The following is a 26,972-nucleotide window of genomic DNA, read 5'->3' on the forward strand; positions in this document are numbered from 1 at the left end:
GGATACCCTCTCTCCATCTTTAACATACGTTGCAGCAATACAGCAGAACAAATGCTTAAATACAAGTCAAGAATTCACAAGACAAAATTAGTCTTTATGCAAATTATTTATTATATCTACAAGATCCACATAACCCATTACAAGAAATTTCAGTATTCAGTATAATTTTGTCTTGTCCTGGGTCTGCCCCAAGAGGAGACCCTGGGACAAACCAGGATGGATGGACCTCAAGAGGAAAGCATGTGTTGTGAAACTATATTTTTACTGAATTGGGCATGCCAGGTTTGTTTAAATAGTGAATAAAATGAGATAGAAATAAAATTACAATGAGTGCAGTGGCAGTGAAAGATATATTTTGGGTCGTTTGCTTCAGCCAGCAGTCAAGGGATTTTCCTTTCTAAGGCTACGGTCACACTGCAGGCAAAAGTGCATCAAATCAGACTTTTTTGATCCTATGCGACCCATATCCGATCATGATGATAGTTTGAACAGCACAAATCCGATAATTTCAAATCTTTAAGCAAAAATAACTATCAGCAAAACCACGTATGAATTATGGGTCAGTGTGTAACAATTATAGGACTCAACACCATTTAACATTTCTTATCTTCCATATTCCTGCAGCCACACCCAAGCACTAATCTGCCACGGCCGAAACTGGCTCCTGTCTGTGCAAACATGTTCTAAGGCATTAAAATAAATTTAATTAGTCAAACTACATTACTCATTCAGCATACTGATAAACATATAAAATATACATTTATATTTTTTAATTAACAATAGCAAATACGGGGACGCTCTCTTTACAACTCTGTATTTTATCACAAAAGCCTGGCTGTTAACACCCTTTACCCCCTTTCAGATATAGGGAGAGAAAAGCCATGGGGTTTTCAGTCTCCTCTCTCAGTCCCACTTTTCTCAACATACCAACAGTTCTAATTTCTGTAAAAGAATATTGTGGGAATTTCGCTGCACTACAGTGACATATGACATGAAATTGTTCCACAATTTGTAGATGCAAGTTTTTACACATTGAACTTTGAGCCAATCTGTCCTAAGAAATTTAGGAAGATGCTCTTTTCATACCCAGTGTGACTGACTTGTTGGCAGAACGTGCTCCCCCAGTTTGGGTTTTTTTTGTTTGTTTTTTGGGGAGTACCACTTTTCCAACCTTTTGTTGCCGCATTCCAACTTTTAAGACATGTTCCGGCCATCATATTCAAAATTAGGTAATTCCTTTCATAAAATTTATATTTTTTTCTGTTTAGACATTTAATGAGTTCCATATTCTATTGTGGATAAAAGGAGCTGACTTTGAAATTAAGAAATTATCATTAAGATTTTACACGGCATCTCAATTGTCTTACAATTGGTTTTCAATACTAGCGTAAATTATCATTATTGATGGAACATTCCCTAAGAAATTGCCATATACAGAACTTCAGAATGAATCAGTTCAGCCACACATTTCCACAGTGCCTGTGCTAAAATCAGGATGTGGGTAAAAGCTTTCAGAACTTCACAGCCACCTACGAGAATAGCGTCAAGATATAAGGAATAGGGAGGGGAGAGACCACAGTTAAGTGTTCCATCAGAGAGGACAGTTAGGTCATGCTGTTGAGTGATTTTTTTTTTCTTTCCATCGCTGTAATTAGATGTAAACAAGTAACAATTGTTTCATTTGGGCAATTTTCAAGTTTGTGTTAAACTGGCACTTACTTTCACCAGGACAAATGAATGTACTTTTGTCACTGTCTGGCTCCACTTAGCTCACCACACACACTTCTCCATAAGAACAAAATCAGCAAGCTTAGAGTGGGTTAATTAAATAATTAAAATAATTATAATGGATGTGATTTGATTTTTTTTTTCAATTAAATTATTTTTTTTTGCTTTTGCTTTGCTTCTGCTGAGATGATTTAAGAAAGTCTTCTGCAATGAAAGTCTAAACTGTGGACATTCCCTTTTCAACTCTTTGTGAAACAATATCTATATAAGTGCAAATAACTCTAATAAGTTACTCTAGCCTTCCAGTAGGTTCAGGTAAAATTCACTGGGCTCCTTTATGACTGTCATGTTAATAAATAGCTACTCGTACTGTGTCTCCATCACGAATGGGGATAATGCTGTGAGCCCCGTACTGTTTAGAAAGTGTAACTCTATGTCTTCATCTGAAGTGGAATATAAAAATAGCTGTGAGTAGATCAACAAGGAAGGAATATATGTCATGGCATCTAATGATGTATTCACTAGACTATGAAAAACACACAGAACTTGTTATGGGCTTACCAGAGTGCTGGAGAGACTTGACCGAGAGATTACATCTCTGAATGTTGAAGGGGAATTTGTAAATACGCATCTTGCAGGTGGTTGTTATCACCTGCTCATTCCTGAATTCGACCAAACCATCGTGGTGAACAGAGAGATAAGGACTTTTAGTATCTTTGTCCTTGTCTATCCTGTATGGAAACAATTAAGAACAGATTATGGCACAAATTATGACAGCTCGCATCCTGTAGGATCTATCAGTTACAGAATATAAAAAAATAACTTACACAATGCTTTAATTTGGAGTTTACAATTAACCGACCCTTTATGACTCAATTATATTTTATACAGAAATATTGTTTATTCACTATTTAATAGCGAACACCAAACACAAAAACACAGATGAACTGGTGACTCTAACACTTTGACAGCAAACTACAATGACATCATCAGAACATTTTTTTTAAATAAACCTTTTCCACTTCCTTTCTGTTTAAAGCAAAAAGAAAATGGTATGGGCTCAAATTGTGGTAGAAGTAGAAGTAATTAATTAATGATAACCCCAGAGGCTGAGATGCAATAACAGACATGAGTGATGCAAACTGATTTATAGTGAACCTTGAATTTCCTTTGATTATTTTAATAGCATAATGATTTTATATGAAATAATAATCTTATTATTTATTAATATTTACTCATCTTAATTATTAAGATTAATAATTTTTTTTTTAACAAATTAAGATCCTCAAAGGAGTACCAGATATCAGTTCTGCTGGTAGGTTGATGCCCTACAGCTCTGTCCAGCTCTCCTTGTGTTATGGCTCACCTGTTAGTATCTCCTCCATGCTCTGTGAGAGACACGTACTGTGGAGGTAGCTGGACTACCTGTGCAACTTGAATGGGCTGCAGTTACCATGTCATGCTACCAACAGGGACAAGAACACTAGATAAAAGCAAAACTAGAGAAAAATCAGTCAGGGGGAATAAGGAGAGTGCAGCTCTCTGTGGCCACCATCTGCAAAACTCTTTCCCTTACGGGTGTTCTCTTGTTGCATCTGCAGTGTACCTGTTGTCTCTTTCACCTGCACCAAAGAAGATGAATTGGAGTCATCATGGCTTATAGTTCCTAACTGGACAGATTGATATCCATGAATTTAAGCTAACTGTCCTTAAGTTCTTGGACAGTTGAAAGAGTAACGTTAACGTTCGGTGAAAAAGGTTAAAACAATACTTGTGTAGTTGTGTCGCATTGTACACACTTTTGCCAGTTATATGGTACGTTTAAGTTACTCTGTCTTTTGCAGACAGCAAGATGTAGGCCAGTTAACCTTAGCATAGCTTCCCATCACTCATTAACTTAGCTGAAACTCCCACATGGATTTGGGCAACCAAATAGAAAAGAGTGTGGCTGCTGCTGAGCCACCTCTTGGTCCTCCACCAGCCAAAAAACTCAAGTTCTGTGTGGAAGCATTTTAAAGTCAGTGCTGCAGGTGAAACCAAAGTGTATGTAATGTGTGCAAAAGTCAAATCAGCAGAGGCAGAGATATCAAACATCTGTCAACATCTGCTATGCATAATCACATGAGTTTATGCTTATAAATATTCAATTTATCATAGCATTCTTAAATCAAAAATTTCTGGCACAACTTCAACTACTTCCAAGGTGCGTTGAGAGGATGAAACAAATCACAACGCAGGAAGTCCAGCAACACTTAAGGGAAGAGGAACAACTTTATTGACTGACCAACTTGTTTTGTCTCGTGGCCTTCATCAGGGTCATAGTAAAACATTATACAAGTTTGCTTAAATAAAAGACAGGAAACAGAAAAAAATTCTAATTAACCAATCACATCTTCATAGATAAACCAGGTGACATATAACAGGCTGGTATTGGTTAATTGGTTAAGTCACCCCCAAGTAAATACTGGACTAGATCATTAATGATGAAGACTGGGGGGAGGAGACATAATCCCCACCTGTCTAAAAATAATACATGCATGAAATACATAAGAAGAATATTATAAATATAGCAAAAAAACATGAAATGATTTCAAAGGACAGCATTTAATTTAAAAAAAAAAGAAGGTCAGTGCAGTAGTTAGATTAAAAAAACAAGAGGACATCTTAACATGGAAACACATTTGTGGAAAGGTCTCTAAAATGTAAATGTAGACTTAAAACGAGATGTCTAGAATGCTACGCCTTCTTTTGCTGATAAAATAAATAAAAATAAATAAATAAACATTACTCATTCGAGAATAATTGACAGAGCAAAGTAATTGGTAAAAAAGAATAAAAACATAAAAAATATAAAAAAGGTTCAGTTCACAAAAACTCATTGATAGAAAAATCCTCATTCATACCTCTAGGGTGCAGACTCTTAAAACGGAATATCCAAAATACTTCTTGTTTTTTTCTGGATAAAATTCATATTACCATGATTGGATTGTTAAGTTTGTGATTGACATGACATTGACCAATCAGATGAAAGGAAGAAAAATAGGGTCAAAATTCGTACTTGTAACTTGAAACTTGAGTGCAGGGTTTCACACGTATTTTTTGGCTAAGTCTACACACAAATCTTTTTTAGGCACACACAAATTCTTTTTACACATACAAATCTTTTCTGCACACACACAAATTCTTTTTACACATAGTACAAAATATTTATGACCACAAGAAGAATATAGGGGGCACCTTTGTGGAGGAGGAGGGGGGGGGTGAGGGGTCAGAGGTCAGGGGAGGGGTGGGGGTTTTTGCCTGGGGGGATTGCCCCCCACACCCCCATCAGTGACTGCCAGAAAGGGCATCTTGTGCACGTACGAGCATGCGCGCATGCACTCTCATGCACGCGCTTTCACTCTTCCGAAAAGGGGCACTTCCTGTGGCCGTGCGGTCCCACTGCGCATGCTCTGTTTCCTCCTAGCGGGGTGTTTTTTGATTAGGTTCATCAGCCGGTGTAGGCATTTTGGCTTTTCATGGTAAATTTATACAAACAGGAATGACTTTGTCTTTTTATTCTATAGAAAGAGTTTTGTTGTCAGACAATCGAGCTGAAACGGCAGTGTGTTTTATAAGCAGATTTTCTACAGTTAGTTAAGCGACTCCCCAACCTTGTTGCATTGTTTCTATCAACTCATTGTTGGCTGTTTTAGACTTTAAGACCGTTTATCTCAAGAAATGGTGAATAAGGATGTGGAGAGAGACCAAACTTTTATCCCTTTCATTAAATATTTGCATCCCCAAAAAACTTTCACCTAAGAACAGCGCGTCAGTTCGCATACATTTTGAGTTAAAATTTAAAATAATTAAAACAAAAATAAGCGATGACTTTCCCAGACATTCTTTAAAACACAGATGTGCAACGCATTATTTAATTAGTGTTTATCAGCCGATGCGTTTTAGTTTTCAGTGTGAATATATACAAACAGAAGTTACTTTTGCAATACACACTCTAACCGAAATGGTAGATTTTGTGTGTGTTTTTAACAACTGCACTTTGGGGAGGAGGATAGTTAAGGTGAATTTGAGGTCTGCACTTTGGGGGTGGGGGAAGAGACATAAAGGTTTATAAAACCCAGCAAACTCTATCCTTGAGCCTGATACCCGCACGTTACTTTGTGTATTCGACCGTTTAAATTTTAAATTTTTAGAGAAAATACGCATTGAATTTTGATGCCATTTTTAAAGCATAGATGTGCAATACATTATTTTAATGTTACTTATCAAACGCTGTGTGCGTTTTGGTTTTCACTGTGAATGAGTTACTTTTGTAAATGCAGGATCACATTTTTTTAATGGTGCTTTTTAGACACTGATCTGAAAGATAAATGCTTTTGGTAGAAGCAGCTTTGCTGGATTTGTTTTTTAACTTGGTGAAACATAGTGCGAAACTCTTAATTTAGTATTTTACAGGTTTTAACTGCGTGGTCTTTCTGGAAAGTGTAGGTCCACTTGTGAAATGAGAGCATGCACCGTGCTCTTCAGACCTGTCAGCTTTGCTCGTTTCATGGGTCCTCCGTTGATAAAACTGATTTTTAATGGATCTTAATGTTTAGAGACAATAGCGAAGGTACTGACCTGTGTGTCTCTTTAAACTCTAGATGTTAAATTTTAAGGCTACATATTATTTATCTCGCACTAAGTCTGCTTGGCATATGCTATGTATAAAGGCTCTTTCCAAAAAGGCGTAGAAGCAACTTTAACGTGATTAATTTATTACAATGTCAGTTTCTGGGAAGTTTTCAGTTTTCCCTCCTGTGTCTATGGCTGGTGCAAGTTTTTTTTTTGTTTTGTTTTGTTTATTTGTGAAACTGAGTGTGGTTGTGGACAATACCGACTGTGCTGTTTGAATTGAGTTTCGTTTTGGATCGCTTTCTTTAATTGTTAATTCTCTGCGAGCAGTGAAGAACCAAACTAGTACTTCAAAGTTTAGAATCCGTTTTGCCCCAGTGGCCAGTGTGAAGTTGTGCTGCAGATCCCAGCATGAAAGCTGAGGGTCCAGCCAGTCGGCAGAAATGCCAGTTGATGCCTCGACGTGCGTTGGAACCGGTTTTGCCCGCACAGAGCGTTTCTGACATGCTGACGTTGCTTATGCATAAGAGAAAAGCAACAATACAGCGTGCTTCTCTGCTCCAGGACATCCTTTCACACGGTATGTATGTCTGTCTGTCAGAGCTAATTATTCAAACCCTGTTTAAAAGGCGACTCATTTGTTGACCAAAACATTTCCTGTAAATTTGCAAAGTTACTGATTTAAAAATATATATTTTCGATTTTTAGCTGGATGTCACACTCTAGACTCTTGAGCATATTTATATAGCAAAATTCACAGTGGTATAACCATGTTAAATAAAAGATTCCCAAGTGTCCACCAATGCACTCTAATGCATGCCTTTAATTACCTCTATAGCTGAAAAGAGTCTGTATCCATAATTTGTGGATCTGCTGATTTGTTTTTAATGTAGCACTTTTTTTTTTCACGAACTGCAGATGATGAAATCCTCTTTATTTGAGAAAGTGTCCCTAAGCTATTGTTGTTCATACTTACTGAGTTCCCTAACCACTTCTTTACTATGTCAGCAAATTTTCTGAACAGGAAAGGTATCGTAAATTTAAAGACACATCTTCATTGAAGCAAAGGCAAAAATTGTAATGAATTTTATGTTCATATTAAACGCATAAAACGCATGTAAAAAAAACCTGGGGGTCTTCTTTGATAGCAAACTTACATTTGAGAAACAAATTAATTCAGTTGTCCAGCGGTCCTTTTTTAAATTAAGGCTCCTATCCAAAGTGAGATCTTTTCTATCCTTTAGAAACTTGGAACGAGCAATTCATGCGTTTGTCTTATCTCAACTGGATTACTGCAATTCACTTTATGTGGGTGTCAGTCAGTCTAGCTTGGCCCGGCTCCAACTTGTACAGAATGCTGCAGCTCGCCTTTTGACTCGTGTGAAGAAACACCAACATATTACTCCAGTGCTTGCTTCCCTTCATTTGATTCCAGTGCGTTTTAGAATTACATTCAAAATCTTACTTTTAACTTATAAAGTGCTAAATGGCCAGGCACCGGACTATTTGTCTGAACTTGTGCAACTGTATACACCCTCTAGAGCACTTCGATCAAGTGATCAGCTACTCCTTACTGTGCATAAGTCTAGGATGGTTCATAGAGGAGACCGGGCATTTGCAGTTGTGGCACCGAAAATGTGGAACGATCTACCTCTCCACATTAGAAAGGCCCCAACTGTTACTCTTTTTAAATCGCATCTTAAAACATATTTTTTTACTCTGGCTTTCGAAACTGTAGGAGAGTTACCGATTCTTTTATCCTAATCTGCTTTTAATTTTTATCTGTTGTTGTTGTTAATGTCACTGTTTAATTGTTATGTTGTACAGCACTTTGGTCAACGCCCTGTTGTTATTAAATGTGCTATATAAATGAATAAATGAAATGAAATGAAATATTAAAGAGTGAAAATCCAAAAGCTGCTGCAATCTTTTGTATTAATGATCGATCTCTCTCTCTCTCTCTCTCTCTCTCTCTCTCTCTCTCTCTCTCTCTCTCTCTCTCTCTCTCTCTCTCTCTCTCTCTCTCTGTGTGTGCATGTGTGTGTGAGTGAGTGTAATGCTATGTGTGTGTGTACAGGAGAAAGGTGATGGCAGGAGCTTTTTTTTTTAATGCATTTCGAATCAACTTTTTTTTGTTTTACAAGAAGTGTATTTCATACATTGGAACAAATGTAATCTTTTCTATACTTTATAACCATGAAACTCTAAAGATTTTAAGTTCATGCACATTGTGAAACAAGAATCTAAATCTGTCACAATGATTTCTATAAACGCATGTTGTTTATGGGATAATGTGAAAAATCTTTTGTGGAGCTCTAATAATGATCAATGGCGATTGAAGAGGAAGCTTGAACCCTGGCTCTGGAGATTTTCATGACAAGTGACAGCCTAGACATTTGTTAATGAGAGAACATGTTTTATCATCATAACGACTGCAAATTTAAGCGTCATTAAAGTGTCACTTCAGCAATGCTGCCAGGAGAAAGAAGTGTTGACTCATGTTTTTAATAGAAGACTTAAAACACTAAACTCTAATTTCTGGGGTTTATTTTAAGTTTACAGAATATAACATCTGGTATGACAATGAGTTTTACTTCTCACTGTCCGCGTTATGTGTGTCCATTTATCATGTATGCTACTTTGCTCTGTGGACTAAAATGTTTCATTGTATTCATGAAATAAACCAGAATTTCAATGTCCAAATCTTTTACTGTTTTTTCTGCTTTTGTTCACTCCAAGTTTGACGAAACCCACAGTTCACTAACAATGTGGAGCAATCCCAGTGTATTTAGCTGCTTTTTCCCTAAACACAATCAGTTGACTGAGAGAAATGCCTGTAGTCCTCACTTTGGTCATTGTGAATGTTGAAGGAGATTTGTTTCATAGACACCTTATACTAGTGTTTCCTACACCTAATCCAACACTACTGTGTTCTATTTAAACCCAGATTCCTTTTATAGTTTGCAGTGAAATTTGTTAAACCATTGCTTAATGGGACAGCAGTACAAGTCACTCTTTCCTAACACATTGTAGATAAGTTTATTGCTGGACAACACAGCTAGCAGTCTCACACACTCTTTAGGTTTTTGAAGTTTTGTGTGTAATGGTTTAGTCTATCACACCTTACCCTTTTCTCCCAGTATCACAACAGTATGACTCCCAAAGTACGACTCAGTAAACAAACAAGGACTCTGAAGTCAGAACAGAAAGATACAGTTGGAAGATTAATGATTGCTTTTATGATGCGTAGTAAAACTACCCCCTCTTCTTTTTCTCTGTGTTGTTGTTCTTGTGTGTGTGTGCTTTAGAAGTCAAAGTATACATTAGCAACACTTACAAAAAACATTTTGAATTTCATTTAGAACTGAGATTCTACGTTGTAAGCAGAAATCTTATGCTCAGCCAGAAGTGTGTTTCCCCACTTTCACAATGCTGAGGTGTCAAATCCACAACCCCCAACAGATGGTTTGTCACACGCTGGGTTCAAACACTCAAAAAGCAACACAACAGCAGGTTCATGAAGGACAAGGCCCCCTTTATTTGCACAGCCTCACACACTATAGATTTTTAAAGTTGTGGTGTACAATGGTATAGCCACAGATGTGACTTCTACTTTTGATAAAGATCACTCCACATGCATAATTCTTAAGAAATGAAGCGTCTTTATTAAGCTCTTATTTATACATGTCTACACAATAATAGACACCGTGTGCTCTGTGACATTATAGTCTTCTACTTCAGCTTCCATTGGTTTGCATTTTCAACTCCCAACCTTTCAGGTTGTTATGAACGGCTTATATTTCTAACATTTTGTGATGTAAAAGTGAACCACGCAGCTTTTTTATTTTCTGTATAATGGGATGACTTAAGACACGAGTTATTTAAACAATTCTAAATGACAGTTTGACGGCCATAGTACTTTATGCGGGTCAAATATGTTAAGGATAATGTTTCTCAATGTAACATTGCAAAGAACTTTTGGATAGGATACAACATTTTGTAAACAGTTACCTCAGAAGCTGTACTGTCAGATCTATGCATGTAAGGTTAAACTTTCCACAGTACATCCACTTAAGTAAGTAACCAAACACATAAAGTCACCCTCACCAATAATTGACTGTTCCTTGAAAAAAGTAGCACAAGCAGACAACTGACTCATCAATGATAAGTAGAGCTACCTGAGGCCGAGACTCAAGCAGAAGAAAATTAAAAGTTGTTTTGTTTTTTTATGGCTCGAAAGATTGAAGAAAAATATGTTTAATAATTCAACAAGAGCCGCACCTTCAACACATGTACATTCAAATTTTGGAACAGGCTCAGCATTGCTGTTGTTCAGTAGTTTTTATCCACTCTCAAAATTCATTTTATGGCTTTAATATTTCCAGCTGATAAGGAGACTTACAGCATTTCAAATGCCCGTCCAAATGCTTTAAACATCCGCTTTGTCTGTAACGACAGCATCAAACTGCAGAGCATTGATTTTACTCAAATTCAGCATTTTCTGATGAAAATTTAGCTGCTTTTTTTTTTCCACTGTAACACCCCCATCAGTGCCATTTTTTAGGATATTCTTGGAGATTCATTTTTTTTATATATATATTTATGCTTTTGGAGTGAGGGTATCTAATACGCACGTTGTCACTGTGTTTTGTACTACCAACTGTGAGGGCTCTGCTTTTACTTTGAGAAGTCTGGTTTTATTTTGTCTCATGAGTGTGTGTGTTTTACAAAGGAGATCTTCATCAGTTTGATTTTGTTACCACAAACTTTGTGTAAAGTTCACAACAGAGGTAAAGAGATTTAAACACACCAGTTTAAGGAGGCATGCAGGGGTTGGACCAGCTGCACATGACAGGTGAAGAAGAGAGTGTCAGCGGAGATGTGCAACAGAAGCAGAGGGAACATTTTACAAGATGATAAATGGCACATTTAGATGATTACGGATTATGTTGACAAGATTAAAAGACACGTCCGTCAGAGTTCAGCAACATTTCAGTTTGATTAAATTAAAGTTGTTTTCTTTTCTTTCTTTTTTTAAACTACACAGGGTTTGTTTTCTCCTTTGATAGTAATCATATTGAACATGTCAGTGGAAACAAGAATATAAAGAAAAATGCTAAACGTGTGTCTAATTAAACTGTTCCTGTGAACCATAAATCATCCTTTAGTGTTCGGTGTTACAAACTTGAAGAAGCACAGAAAAGATCATCAGACATTAATCTAATCCGTTTTCAGATTTCATTCATATTGAAATGTTGAAATCTTTCCTGCTAGACCGAAGTGTAGCGTTTGATACCGTTGGCCATAACATTTTATTACATCTATTATTAAATGGAGAGTCCTCTTCACACACTGAAGTCAATTATGAAGCTCCACGGCTTCTGTGCAAAGACTAGTTCTGTTTACATTATACTTGCTTTCGAAGGCATAGCATACATTTTTACTGCTATGCAGATGATACCCACTTTTATTGGTTAAACTGCTGGTATGTCTTAGATACATAATGAGCTTTAATTTTCTGCTTCTAAGTTCAGATAAAACTGAGGTTATTGTAATATGGCATAAAAATCTTAGAAACACTGTGGCTAACAAGATCCTTACTCTGGGCGGCATCGTCTGTTGTAGTGATTAGACACATTATAAGTAAAATTGAAGCACACACTCCCGTCGCACAACATCAACGTTTATTTATATACAAAAATAAAAATGCTTTTTTTACATAAAAGAATTGTAACTTTACAACCACTATGGGCTAAGGATGAGGACTATGTACCCACGTAATCGGTGATGAATTGTAAAGTTACAATTCTTTTATGTAAAAAAAGCATTTTTATTTTTCTTTTCTTCTGCTTGAGTATCGGCCTCAGGTAGTTCTACTTATCATTGATGAGTCAGTTGTCTGCTTGTGCTACTTTTTTCAAGGAACAGTCAATTATTGGTGAGGGTGACTTTATGTGTTTGGTTACTTACTTAAGTGGATGTACTGTGGAAAGTTTAACCTTACATGCATAGATCTGACAGTACAGCTTCTGAGGTAACTGTTTACAAAATGTTGTATCCTATCCAAAAGTTCTTTGCAATGTTACATTGAGAAACATTATCCTTAACATATTTGACCCGCATAAAGTACTATGGCCGTCAAACTGTCATTTAGAATTGTTTAAATAACTCGTGTCTTAAGTCATCCCATTATACAGAAAATAAAAAAGCTGCGTGGTTCACTTTTACATCACAAAATGTTAGAAATATAAGCCGTTCATAACAACCTGAAAGGTTGGGAGTTGAAAATGCAAACCAATGGAAGCTGAAGTAGAAGACTATAATGTCACAGAGCACACGGTGTCTATTATTGTGTAGACATGTATAAATAAGAGCTTAATAAAGACGCTTCATTTCTTAAGAATTATGCATGTGGAGTGATCTTTATCAAAAGTAGAAGTCACATCTGTGGCTATACCATTGTACACCACAACTTTAAAAATCTATAGTGTGTGAGGCTGTGCAAATAAAGGGGGCCTTGTCCTTCATGAACCTGCTGTTGTGTTGCTTTTTGAGTGTTTGAACCCAGCGTGTGACAAACCATCTGTTGGGGGTTGTGGATTTGACACCTCAGCATTGTGAAAGTGGGGAAACACACTTCTGGCTGAGCATAAGATTTCTGCTTACAACGTAGAATCTCAGTTCTAAATGAAATTCAAAATGTTTTTTGTAAGTGTTGCTAATGTATACTTTGACTTCTAAAGCACACACACACAAGAACAACAACACAGAGAAAAAGAAGAGGGGGTAGTTTTACTACGCATCATAAAAGCAATCATTAATCTTCCAACTGTATCTTTCTGTTCTGACTTCAGAGTCCTTGTTTGTTTACTGAGCCGTACTTTGGGAGTCATACTGTTGTGATACTGGGAGAAAAGGGTAAGGTGTGATAGACTAAACCATTACACACAAAACTTCAAAAACCTAAAGAGTGTGTGAGACTGCTAGCTGTGTTGTCCAGCAATAAACTTATCTACAATGTGTTAGGAAAGAGTGACTTGTACTGCTGTCCCATTAAGCAATGGTTTAACAAATTTCACTGCAAACTATAAAAGGAATCTGGGTTTAAATAGAACACAGTAGTGTTGGATTAGGTGTAGGAAACACTAGTATAAGGTGTCTATGAAACAAATCTCCTTCAACATTCACAATGACCAAAGTGAGGACTACAGGCATTTCTCTCAGTCAACTGATTGTGTTTAGGGTAAAAGCAGCTAAATACACTGGGATTGCTCCACATTGTTAGTGAACTGTGGGTTTCGTCAAACTTGGAGTGAACAAAAGCAGAAAAAACAGTAAAAGATTTGGACATTGAAATTCTGGTTTATTTCATGAATACAATGAAACATTTTAGTCCACAGAGCAAAGTAGCATACATGATAAATGGATACACATAACACAGACAGTGAGGAGTAAAACTCATTGTCATACCAGATGTTATATTCTGTAAACTTAAAATAAACCCCAGAAATTAGAGTTTAGTGTTTTAAGTCTTCTATTAAAAACATGAGTCAACACTTCTTTCTCCTGGCAGCATTGCTGAAGTGACACTTTAATGACGCTTAAATTTGCAGTCGTTATGATGATAAAACATGTTCTCTCATTAACAAATGTCTAGGCTGTCACTTGTCATGAAAATCTCCAGAGCCAGGGTTCAAGCTTCCTCTTCAATCGCCATTGATCATTATTAGAGCTCCACAAAAGATTTTTCACATTATCCCATAAACAACATGCGTTTATAGAAATCATTGTGACAGATTTAGATTCTTGTTTCACAATGTGCATGAACTTAAAATCTTTAGAGTTTCATGGTTATAAAGTATAGAAAAGATTACATTTGTTCCAATGTATGAAATACACTTCTTGTAAAACAAAAAAAAGTTGATTCGAAATGCATTAAAAAAAAAAGCTCCTGCCATCACCTTTCTCCTGTACACACACACATAGCATTACACTCACTCACACACACATGCACACAGAGAGAGAGAGAGAGAGAGAGATCGATCATTAATACAAAAGATTGCAGCAGCTTTTGGATTTTCACTCTTTAATATTTCATTTCATTTCATTTATTCATTTATATAGCACATTTAATAACAACAGGGCGTTGACCAAAGTGCTGTACAACATAACAATTAAACAGTGACATTAACAACAACAACAGATAAAAATTAAAAGCAGATTAGGATAAAAGAATCGGTAACTCTCCTACAGTTTCGAAAGCCAGAGTAAAAAAATATGTTTTAAGATGCGATTTAAAAAGAGTAACAGTTGGGGCCTTTCTAATGTGGAGAGGTAGATCGTTCCACATTTTCGGTGCCACAACTGCAAATGCCCGGTCTCCTCTATGAACCATCCTAGACTTATGCACAGTAAGGAGTAGCTGATCACTTGATCGAAGTGCTCTAGAGGGTGTATACAGTTGCACAAGTTCAGACAAATAGTCCGGTGCCTGGCCATTTAGCACTTTATAAGTTAAAAGTAAGATTTTGAATGTAATTCTAAAACGCACTGGAATCAAATGAAGGGAAGCAAGCACCGGAGTAATATGTTGGTGTTTCTTCACACGAGTCAAAAGGCGAGCTGCAGCATTCTGTACAAGTTGGAGCCGGGCCAAGCTAGACTGACTGACACCCACATAAAGTGAATTGCAGTAATCCAGTTGAGATAAGACAAACGCATGAATTGCTCGTTCCAAGTTTCTAAAGGATAGAAAAGATCTCACTTTGGATAGGAGCCTTAATTTAAAAAAGGACCGCTGGACAACTGAATTAATTTGTTTCTCAAATGTAAGTTTGCTATCAAAGAAGACCCCCAGGTTTTTTTACATGCGTTTTATGCGTTTAATATGAACATAAAATTCATTACAATTTTTTGCCTTTGCTTCAATGAAGATGTGTCTTTAAATTTACGATACCTTTCCTGTTCAGAAAATTTGCTGACATAGTAAAGAAGTGGTTAGGGAACTCAGTAAGTATGAACAACAATAGCTTAGGGACACTTTCTCAAATAAAGAGGATTTCATCATCTGCAGTTCGTGAAAAAAAAAAGTGCCACATTAAAAACAAATCAGCAGATCCACAAATTATGGATACAGACTCTTTTCAGCTATAGAGGTAATTAAAGGCATGCATTAGAGTGCATTGGTGGACACTTGGGAATCTTTTATTTAACATGGTTATACCACTGTGAATTTTGCTATATAAATATGCTCAAGAGTCTAGAGTGTGACATCCAGCTAAAAATCGAAAATATATATTTTTAAATCAGTAACTTTGCAAATTTACAGGAAATGTTTTGGTCAACAAATGAGTCGCCTTTTAAACAGGGTTTGAATAATTAGCTCTGACAGACAGACATACATACCGTGTGAAAGGATGTCCTGGAGCAGAGAAGCACGCTGTATTGTTGCTTTTCTCTTATGCATAAGCAACGTCAGCATGTCAGAAACGCTCTGTGCGGGCAAAACCGGTTCCAACGCACGTCGAGGCATCAACTGGCATTTCTGCCGACTGGCTGGACCCTCAGCTTTCATGCTGGGATCTGCAGCACAACTTCACACTGGCCACTGGGGCAAAACGGATTCTAAACTTTGAAGTACTAGTTTGGTTCTTCACTGCTCGCAGAGAATTAACAATTAAAGAAAGCGATCCAAAACGAAACTCAATTCAAACAGCACAGTCGGTATTGTCCACAACCACACTCAGTTTCACAAATAAACAAAACAAAACAAAAAAAAACTTGCACCAGCCATAGACACAGGAGGGAAAACTGAAAACTTCCCAGAAACTGACATTGTAATAAATTAATCACGTTAAAGTTGCTTCTACGCCTTTTTGGAAAGAGCCTTTATACATAGCATATGCCAAGCAGACTTAGTGCGAGATAAATAATATGTAGCCTTAAAATTTAACATCTAGAGTTTAAAGAGACACACAGGTCAGTACCTTCGCTATTGTCTCTAAACATTAAGATCCATTAAAAATCAGTTTTATCAACGGAGGACCCATGAAACGAGCAAAGCTGACAGGTCTGAAGAGCACGGTGCATGCTCTCATTTCACAAGTGGACCTACACTTTCCAGAAAGACCACGCAGTTAAAACCTGTAAAATACTAAATTAAGAGTTTCGCACTATGCTTCACCAAGTTAAAAAACAAATCCAGCAAAGCTGCTTCTACCAAAAGCATTTATCTTTCAGATCAGTGTCTAAAAAGCACCATTAAAAAAATGTGATCCTGCATTTACAAAAGTAACTCATTCACAGTGAAAACCAAAACGCACACAGCGTTTGATAAGTAACATTAAAATAATGTATTGCACATCTATGCTTTAAAAATGGCATCAAAATTCAATGCGTATTTTCTCTAAAAATTTAAAATTTAAACGGTCGAATACACAAAGTAACGTGCGGGTATCAGGCTCAAGGATAGAGTTTGCTGGGTTTTATAAACCTTTATGTCTCTTCCCCCACCCCCAAAGTGCAGACCTCAAATTCACCTTAACTATCCTCCTCCCCAAAGTGCAGTTGTTAAAAACACACACAAAATCTACCATTTCGGTTAGAGTGTGTAAAAACACTATTGCAAAAGTAACTTCTGTTTGTATATATTCACACTGAAAACTAAAACGCATCGGCTGATAAACACTAATTAAATAATGCGTTGCACATCTGTGTTTTAAAGAATGTCTGGGAAAGTCATCGCTTATTTTTGTTTTAATTATTTTAAATTTTAACTCAAAATGTATGCGAACTGACGCGCTGCTCTTAGGTGAAAGTTTTTTGGGGATGCAAATATTTAATGAAAGGGATAAAAGTTTGGTCTCTCTCCACATCCTTATTCACCATTTCTTGAGATAAACGGTCTTAAAGTCTAAAACAGCCAACAATGAGTTGATAGAAACAATGCAACAAGGTTGGGGAGTCGCTTAACTAACTGTAGAAAATCTGCTTATAAAACACACTGCCGTTTCAGCTCGATTGTCTGACAACAAAACTCTTTCTATAGAATAAAAAGACAAAGTCATTCCTGTTTGTATAAATTTACCATGAAAAGCCAAAATGCCTACACCGGCTGATGAACCTAATCAAAAAACACCCCGCTAGGAGGAAATAGAGCATGCGCAGTGGGACCGCACGGCCACAGGAAGTGCCCCTTTTCGGAAGAGTGAAAGCGCGTGCATGAGAGTGCATGCGCGCATGCTCGTACGTGCACAAGATGCCCTTTCTGGCAGTCACTGATGGGGGTGTGGGGGGCAATCCCCACAGGCAAAAACCCCCACCCCTCCCCTGACCTCTGATCCCTCACCCCCCACCCCACCCCACCCCTCACCCCCCCCTCCAAGAAGTATTTTGGATATTCCGTTTTAAGAGTCTGCACCCTAGAGGTATGAATGAGGATTTTTCTATCAATGAGTTTTTGTGAACTGAACCTTTTTTATATTTTTTATGTTTTTATTCTTTTTTACCAGTTACTTTGCTCTGTCAATTATTCTCGAATGAGTAATGTTTATTTATTTATTTTTATTTATTTTATCAGCAAAAGAAGGCGTAGCATTCTAGACATCTCGTTTTAAGTCTACATTTACATTTTAGAGACCTTTCCACAAATGTGTTTCCATGTTAAGATGTCCTCTTGTTTTTTTAATCTAACTACTGCACTGACCTTCTTTTTTTTTTTTAATTAAATGCTGTCCTTTGAAATCATTTCATGTTTTTTTGCTATATTTATAATATTCTTCTTATGTATTTCATGCATGTATTATTTTTAGACAGGTGGGGATTATGTCTCCTCCCCCCAGTCTTCATCATTAATGATCTAGTCCAGTATTTACTTGGGGGTGACTTAACCAATTAACCATTACCAGCCTGTTATATGTCACCTGGTTTATCTATGAAGATGTGATTGGTTAATTAGAATTTTTTTCTGTTTCCTGTCTTTTATTTAAGCAAACTTGTATAATGTTTTACTATGACCCTGATGAAGGCCACGAGACGAAACAAGTTGGTCAGTCAATAAAGTTGTTCCTCTTCCCTTAAGTGTTGCTGGACTTCCTGCGTTGTGATTTGTTTCATCCTCTCAACGCACCTTGGAAGTAGTTGAAGTTGTGCCAGAAATTTTTGATTTAAGAATGCTATGATAAATTGAATATTTATAAGCATAAACTCATGTGATTATGCATAGCAGATGTTGACAGATGTTTGATATCTCTGCCTCTGCTGATTTGACTTTTGCACACATTACATACACTTTGGTTTCACCTGCAGCACTGACTTTAAAATGCTTCCACACAGAACTTGAGTTTTTTGGCTGGTGGAGGACCAAGAGGTGGCTCAGCAGCAGCCACACTCTTTTCTATTTGGTTGCCCAAATCCATGTGGGAGTTTCAGCTAAGTTAATGAGTGATGGGAAGCTATGCTAAGGTTAACTGGCCTACATCTTGCTGTCTGCAAAAGACAGAGTAACTTAAACGTACCATATAACTGGCAAAAGTGTGTACAATGCGACACAACTACACAAGTATTGTTTTAACCTTTTTCACCGAACGTTAACGTTACTCTTTCAACTGTCCAAGAACTTAAGGACAGTCAGCTTAAATTCATGGATATCAATCTGTCCAGTTAGGAACTATAAGCCATGATGACTCCAATTCATCTTCTTTGGTGCAGGTGAAAGAGACAACAGGTACACTGCAGATGCAACAAGAGAACACCCGTAAGGGAAAGAGTTTTGCAGATGGTGGCCACAGAGAGCTGCACTCTCCTTATTCCCCCTGACTGATTTTTCTCTAGTTTTGCTTTTATCTAGTGTTCTTGTCCCTGTTGGTAGCATGACATGGTAACTGCAGCCCATTCAAGTTGCACAGGTAGTCCAGCTACCTCCACAGTACGTGTCTCTCACAGAGCATGGAGGAGATACTAACAGGTGAGCCATAACACAAGGAGAGCTGGACAGAGCTGTAGGGCATCAACCTACCAGCAGAACTGATATCTGGTACTCCTTTGAGGATCTTAATTTGTTAAAAAACAAATTATTAATCTTAATAATTAAGATGAGTAAATATTAATAAATAATAAGATTATTATTTCATATAAAATCATTATGCTATTAAAATAATCAAAGGAAATTCAAGGTTCACTATAAATCAGTTTGCATCACTCATGTCTGTTATTGCATCTCAGCCTCTGGGGTTATCATTAATTAATTTATCTAAAAAGGAAAGTTTACTGTGGAGTACTACTCCAGCGGGAAAAGAAAATATGAGAGGACAGAATAAGTCCAAAATGTCAATCTACCAATAATTTCATTGTACTTTATTATCACTTTTCCAATTACCAATTGTTCTTTTAGATGCATCCTAAAAAAGATTTGTAATAATTTCTCTATGTTTTACAATAGAAAATAATTACAGATTTCTGTTATTTTTAAATACATGAAATATCAATTAATGATATTAATAATAATTAATAATTAACACATAATATGTGAATTAGCACATATAATGTAAAATGTTATAATTTCCAAAAAGGAAAAAAAGAGTCATTCATAATCAGAGCAGTGGCTACATGTTGCATCTGCAAGTACACCAAACTCAAGCTCAGGCAATTGAGTTTGATAATATACTACAGTCTGTATTCCAGCATGGCACTAAAACTCTATATATTGCATCAGCCATTAAGCTATTCAACCAATTCTTCCCTCTTGTGATGCTGAGAGAAGAGTGGGCTTGCTAGAAAAAACAGTTACCTTTTAAGCTACTTGCACATAATGGTGTTCTATTTAGGCAGATTTAGGCAGTAGCTGTGGTGTTTCTGTGAAAGTCCTTTCTATGAAAAGTACAAAGTCATATAGTCCTGATAATTACCCACTTCTTATAACAAATGCAGAAGTCTCTTAATAAAATACAAAATCTTGCCAATGGTTATGAACACAGATACTATTTAAGGATTTTGGGACCTCATACCACTCTCTTGGAGTCTTTTGAGAATGCATGAGAAACATGCATGAGGAGCCAGCTGGAGGTCAACTTGTAGAAGTGGCAGTGTTCGTTCTGTTCCTCGTTGCACAGAGAAACAGATACAAGTCCTGCAGCTGCAGTTGGCCTTGTCCAACTCTCTTTATGTAACAGCTGTGGCACCTGCATAAACTTGCTTGTATTTTCTCATGCTACCAGTAGTTGCAAATACACTAGTAAAAAGCAAACTACTATCATTAGTTTGACATAACATAAATAGTTTGACATTTTTTAATTCCATTATCTAAACTACCTCAGCAAGGTCCTTCTATTTCTTTAAGGTATTTATAATTGGGGGGGGGGGGGGCTGTAGCTCAGGTGGTAGACCAAGTCAGCTACTAACTGGAAGGTTGGTGATTTGATCCCAGTCTGCTCCAGTCTGCATGCCAAATATCCTTGGGCAAAATACTAACCCCATGCTGCTCTCCGGTATGAATGTTAGATAGGGAGCACTTAACAGCTTATCCATTTACCAATTACTATGGCTCTATGAATATGGACTGTCAGGAGTGTAGCTCAAGTTCACACAGAATAATGAATGATTAATATTTGGATTTCCAATCTTTCATAGCATATTTGGAAGTCTGTAAAAACAGATTTTTGCAGTTAGGGGACAAATATTTTGCTTATATACAAGGCAGATAATAACAATTGTTTAAACAGTCATAATTAGTTGAAGGGTTAGCAGATATTAAATGTTGAAAAAAAAATAAAAACATATTCACATTTAAATTCTGTGTGATTTTTTTAATTAGGAAAATGAGAGAGGACAATATGAAAATTTTAAATTTTTCAAATAGTCATACTTTTGTATGGTAGTCAAATATTGTACTATGAACAAAGCAAGATGTTTCAATTCGATTTATACACTTGTGATGTGTCGGTCACGAACGAAACGGCTCTTAGAGCCGACTCTTTGAAGTAAACGACGCGAGCCGACTCCTTATTGGGAGCCGTGGGGTTTTTTTTTTTTCTTTCTCTCACCCTCTCTCTCGCACTTTTTTTCCGCTTCACTCCGCACGCGAGCCTTGTGCTTTGCGCTGGGAAGAGGGGGGAGGGGCGGTAGTTACACTCGCAGTAGCACAGGAACAGAGCGGGAGGGAGAGACAGAGAAAGAGAGCCATATGACAGAGAATGTGCATCTTCTTTTTGTTTTCATATTTTAATTTATATTTAATTGTGTTGTGGTTTGCAGTGTTTTGTGCTGTTTCACTTTCAATTTGTTTAAAAGGAAAAAGCTGAAAAAGGTTTGGAGGCCTATCTCCCCCCACCACTTCCCCTGCCGGTGGCAGACGCCCTCAGACATCGATGCGTTGGTGGTTCTTTGTGTCCGGGGGTGGGCGTCCGGGTACACACCGGCTCACTCCTTGGTGGCTGCTTATCGGGGCCTGGAACCTGGGGCTCGCTCGGGCCACTTCGGGGGTGGGGTGCCCTCGGCCTCTCGGCCTGGGGCTCGGTCACTCAGGCACAGCTGGCTGCCGGCGGAGCTCACGGGCACGTCACTGCAACCCCCCCGGCTTCTGCTCCGCGGCTGCTGAGTGATCCCTCATCTGGGACTCTCCTCAGCTCTTTCTGGGACAGTGGCGCGGCTGCCCCTCTGTTGGTCTTCCTTGGTCTCTTGTGTTCTGGGGGCCTCTGGATGTCTGGAGTTTTGATCTCCTCCATACCTGCTTCATGCCCTGGAGGATGGGACTGTGGCCCCCCACACCCTCTAGCAGATCATTACATTAAGGAACCTTTTAAATACAAGCGCGCTCATGCTCACAGGTGTACACACAGGTGATCACACACACAAACTACACCCTTTTTGGCTCCTACCTCAAAGCACACTGTGCGCTGTCGATCTTACGTGCTGCACAATAATGTTTAATATTAAGTATGTAGTGTTATATTCCCATATATCATTGTGATGTTGTTTATTCTATTACTCTCGTTTTCTTCTGCTTGTTTTCTTTTTTCTTTCTCAACAGGTGATCCAGGTGATCGATATATGTATTTTTGTCTGCTTATTTTGTTGGTTTTTGTTTTTTGCCCTTTATCCCCGTCCATCTTCTCCGCTGTTTTTTTTTTTTTGTTTGTTTTGTTTTTTCCCCCCTCTTTCTTTCTCCCTTTTCTTTTCCCCTGTCCCGTATCTAGCAAGTAAAAAAAATAAAAAATAAAATAAAATAAACAATAAAAGGTAAATCAATTGGACCATTACGGCAAGGCTGGGATGGTCCATTTGGTAAAGTAAATCCGTTGGGCATCTTTCTTCGCCTTTAGACAATAATTCTGATGGCAAAAGAACCAAACGGGACAGGATTAAAAAAATAAATAAATTAAAAAAAAAAAAAAAAAAAAAAAAAAGGAAAAAGCTGAAAATTTAAATAGTTAAAAGTTGAAATGTAAATAGTTGTGTTTTGTATTATATGATTTATTTATTACATTTTATGTGGAGTGAATAAATAAAAATATATTTACGGTGGCCCCTAGAGACAAAGCACATACAAACTCCAAAACACGTACAAAACACAACAGAAGTGCTCCAGGATGCTAAGCGCAGTGTTGAGCTTTTGTTACCTAGTGGCTACACAAGCCAGGAAGTACCAACGACCGGATTTGGTGTGTGGTAGTAACAGGTAAATGAACATTTTTTAAAATTATTTGAATATATATGAGTGCTTGTGTATAAATACACAAACAATACACATATGCTTTCAATTGTGTAATTTAAGTGATCTAGGTAGCTCTGTTTTGGAAGTTCAGTTAACTCTAGAAATGTGTTTTGGAGTTTGTACATGTTTTGGAGTTTGTACGTGCTTTGTCTCTAGGGGCCACCGTATATATTTATATATAAACATATATAAATAAAATCACGGGTTTTTTTACATTAGGAATTCCTTTTGTGCATAATTTTATATTGTTGTTATTGATAAATTAATTAAAGCAACAAAACAACCTGAAGAGCCGGTTGGGTTTTCTATAACAGTTAAGGAGTCAGGTTACTAGGGTGCACCCAACCTTGAGATCAAAAGTTATCACTTGGCCAAGTCACTATCTTAGTATTCTATGTTTTACTTTTCTTTCATTTTTTGAAAGTTTTCTTTGTATAATTTTAAAGTGCCTTAACCTGTGGTTATCAAACTTATGGTTTATTTCACCAAAGCTGGCTGGTTCTTTTGAGTTACATTCCTGTCTCTGTCTCATTTAAACCCAACCCTGTGCTCCTATAGTCAAACCTATTGAACCTATTGAATTACACCTTAAAAGCTGTCTTTTCCTGTTTCTTAACCATTGAGCACACCTTCTCTCTGGGCATTGAAATTTGCGCTGCTGCTGTATACTTTACACCACTTGTTTTACGGCACCTTGTCGTTCTATACCTTTCGAAGTAAAAGCATTAGCTGGGTCCATGCTATAACAGAATAATAATCAATAATCCAATTTATCAAATATTAATGAGGTCATTTACACTGAGTTTACGCGAGATTTGCACTTGGATTTTAACTACCAGACTGGACTGGAAGATTAACCTTTGCTGAGCAACTGCAATCTAAAAGTTGGATTTACAAGTCTGTCCATACCACATTTTCAAGTAATAGGTTTTTGGGAATGACCTTTTTTCGCCAACAACATAATTGCTTAAGCTTCTGTTTCACACCTGTCAAACTGTTATCTGGAGCATTTTTTTAGAACAGGCTGCTAGTAACAATGGGTCTAAATATACAATTTAAAATCAAATTGGATCTTTGCCAAGTTCTATGCTATATGTAAATGCAGCAGTAGTTCTCCCCTTGAGTTGATTTCTTTTCTTTTTTTTGCTTGAATGATTCATAAATGAGTGTTAAGACTGGACTGAAAGTAAGTGGAAAAGCAGCCAAAGTCCAAAGGAAAACTCTGAAAGATCTTCAGAAAGCTAAACAACAAAGTCTAGCCTCTTGGAATGTAAGAAAAAAAATAACACAGAAGGGACTCAAGACTTGTTCTGTACATGTATTTAGAACCAAATAATAAGACTTTAATTCCATCATGCTAATACATGAATTTTATAGGATGCAGGTGTCAATGTAAAACTTACAACAGGAATCAGCTATATTGTTTTATATTCCCACAACACATGAGTTACGAGTCTTAAAAGAGCTACACTTTCACTATATTTAATATATACATTGTGTATTTGAGATCAAGATCAGAAGAATATTAACCCTCAGTATATTACTTATATTAGACATTGCTAACTACTGCAACTGTTGTCATAAATGAGTATGTGTTATGTATCTATGGTGTAAAACATGCAAAAACATCCATTATGTGTGTATATAAAATTAGCAGAAAAAGTAAATACATTTATTTTTGCTTAATTATTTCTTATGTTGTAACAGTTCCTTTTGGTGATAAATCTTCTTCTCTAGGAAAGCCTGTTTATTTCCCCTTAAATGGTGCCATGTTTGTAAGGAAAATGCATTTGGATTTGGATTGAGCTGTAAAGTTGAGTATTTGCATTGTGCCCATTACAAACTCACCAAAATTCTCTCTACCAATGCCAAAACAGTTTATTCTGCTATTGACTCTATGTTTGGTGTTGTTTATTGGATTGTTTGATTGAAGTCTGGAGAAACAAGACATACTGGCAATTTAATAATTCATTAATTTATCAGTAACATGAGAGCCATGTACAGCCACTACAGCCTGTCACCACCTCCACGTGCTGGTTAACAGGTTGGTCACACACCGCAGTGGGATGGCACTTCATGCTTCAACAAGCATTTGTCACAAATCAGCCATTGTGGGTGTGTTGGTGATTTTGGCAAGAAGGCAATAAGGATTAGGTCAGGACTTCAGGCAGTCCTTTCTATCATCACCACTCCCAAATTCTGGAGGTAGCCTCTGATAGCCATGCTCTTCAGAGGCGAGCACTGTCATCAGTTTGGTCCCAGATTGTGGAAATATGCCATCGGCACTGGTTGCAGAACCCCATCTCGATATCTCTCTGCATTCAGATTGCCTCCGGTGATGACAAGCCTTGTTTATTCAGTGAGGAAGATGCTGCCCCACACCATCACACTGTCTCCGACCAAAAGCTGTTACTCCATTTTCCACACCTTCTCCACACTTCTCCATCCTGGAATCATTGCTGAGCATAATTTTCTTCCAAATGTTCAGATTCCAGTGCACATGTTGCAGACACTGGATAAACCTGATGGTGAACGGCAGTCATAGCAGGCCTCCTGCCATCCCTACGAGATCGGAGATTGACTGTGTGCAGTGTCTTTCAAATTGTCTGGATAGAGAACTGTCAGCCATGTCGTCCCGTAAACCTTGACTGCAAATCTGTAGAAGCCCCTCTACGGTTTTAAAGAGCTGAGAGAGTGCGTAAACAGTCTTCTTGTGATGTCATATTCTACTAGGGCTTACTCCAAATAATACTGCAACTTGGCTTTGCAGAACATCAACTTGAATGGCACAGGCCATAGGACAAATCAGTCAAATGTGGAATGCTTGGAACAGACATAAGATAACCACTCTAAGAGTGTCTGTGCTCCCAGTTTGAACATAATCCGCATAACCAACTCTGCTGCTCAACCCACTTACAAGTGTGGGACCATTTCTGGGGACATAAACAAGCTTTGAGCAGTATAAGATTTATTGCCAAGAAGCATTGCTGCAACAAAGAAATAATCAAGCATACATTAATTTCCTTATATGTTAAGCTATAAGTTTACTAATACAGTGGGATGCAAAAGTTTGGGCAACCTTTAAACAAAATCAGGCAGGTGCATAAATTTGGGCACTGTTGTCATTTTATTGATTCCAAAACCTTTAGAACTAATTATTGGAACTCAAATTGGCTTGGTAAGCTCAGTGACCCCTGACCTACATACACAGGTGAATCCAGTAATGAGAAAGAGTATTTAAGGGGGTCAATTGTAAGTTTCCCTCCTCTTTTAATTGTCTCTGAGGAGTAGCAGCATGGGGATCTCAAAACAACTCTCAAATGACCTGAAGACAAAGATTGTTCACCATCATGGTTTAGGGGAAGGATACAGAAAGCTGTCTCAGAGATTTAAGCTGTCTGTTTCCACAGTTAGGAACATATTGAGAAAATGGAAGCCCACAGGCTCCGTTCAAGTTAAGGCTCGAAGTGGCAGACCAAGAAAAATCTTGGATAGACAGAAGCAACGAATGGTGAGAACAGTCAGAGTCAACCCACAGACCAGCACCAAAGACCTGCAACATCATCTTGCAGCAGAGTGAGTCACTGTGCATCGTTCAACCATTCGGCGCACTTTACACAAGGAGATGCTGTATGCGAGAGTGATGCAGAGGAAGCCTTTTCTCCGCCCACAGCACAAACAGAGCTGCTTGAGGTATGCTAAAGCACATTTGGACAAGCCAGCTTCATTCTGGAATAAGGTGCTGTGGACTGATAAAACTAAAATTGAGTTATTTGGGCATAACAAGGGGCGTTATGCATGGAGGAAAAAGAACACAGCATTCCAAGAAAAACACCTGCTACCTACAGTAAAATATGGTGGTGGTTCCATCATGCTGTGGGGCTGTGTGGCCAGTGCAGGGACTGGGAATCTTGTCAAAGTT

At 37.5% G+C, this 26,972-nt stretch overlaps 1 protein-coding gene across 1 annotated transcript in view; it reads right to left on the minus strand.

The window, feature by feature from the left end:
* LOC134633471 (5-hydroxytryptamine receptor 3A-like) overlaps positions 1-26,972 on the minus strand; it is a 45,181-nt gene that overhangs the window by 344 nt on the left and 17,865 nt on the right. The gene's annotated exons all lie outside the window — the stretch shown is intronic.

The sequence above is a fragment of the Pelmatolapia mariae genome, linkage group LG8 (genome assembly GCF_036321145.2).
Source record: "Pelmatolapia mariae isolate MD_Pm_ZW linkage group LG8, Pm_UMD_F_2, whole genome shotgun sequence".
Taxonomy (NCBI): Eukaryota; Metazoa; Chordata; class Actinopteri; order Cichliformes; family Cichlidae; genus Pelmatolapia; species Pelmatolapia mariae.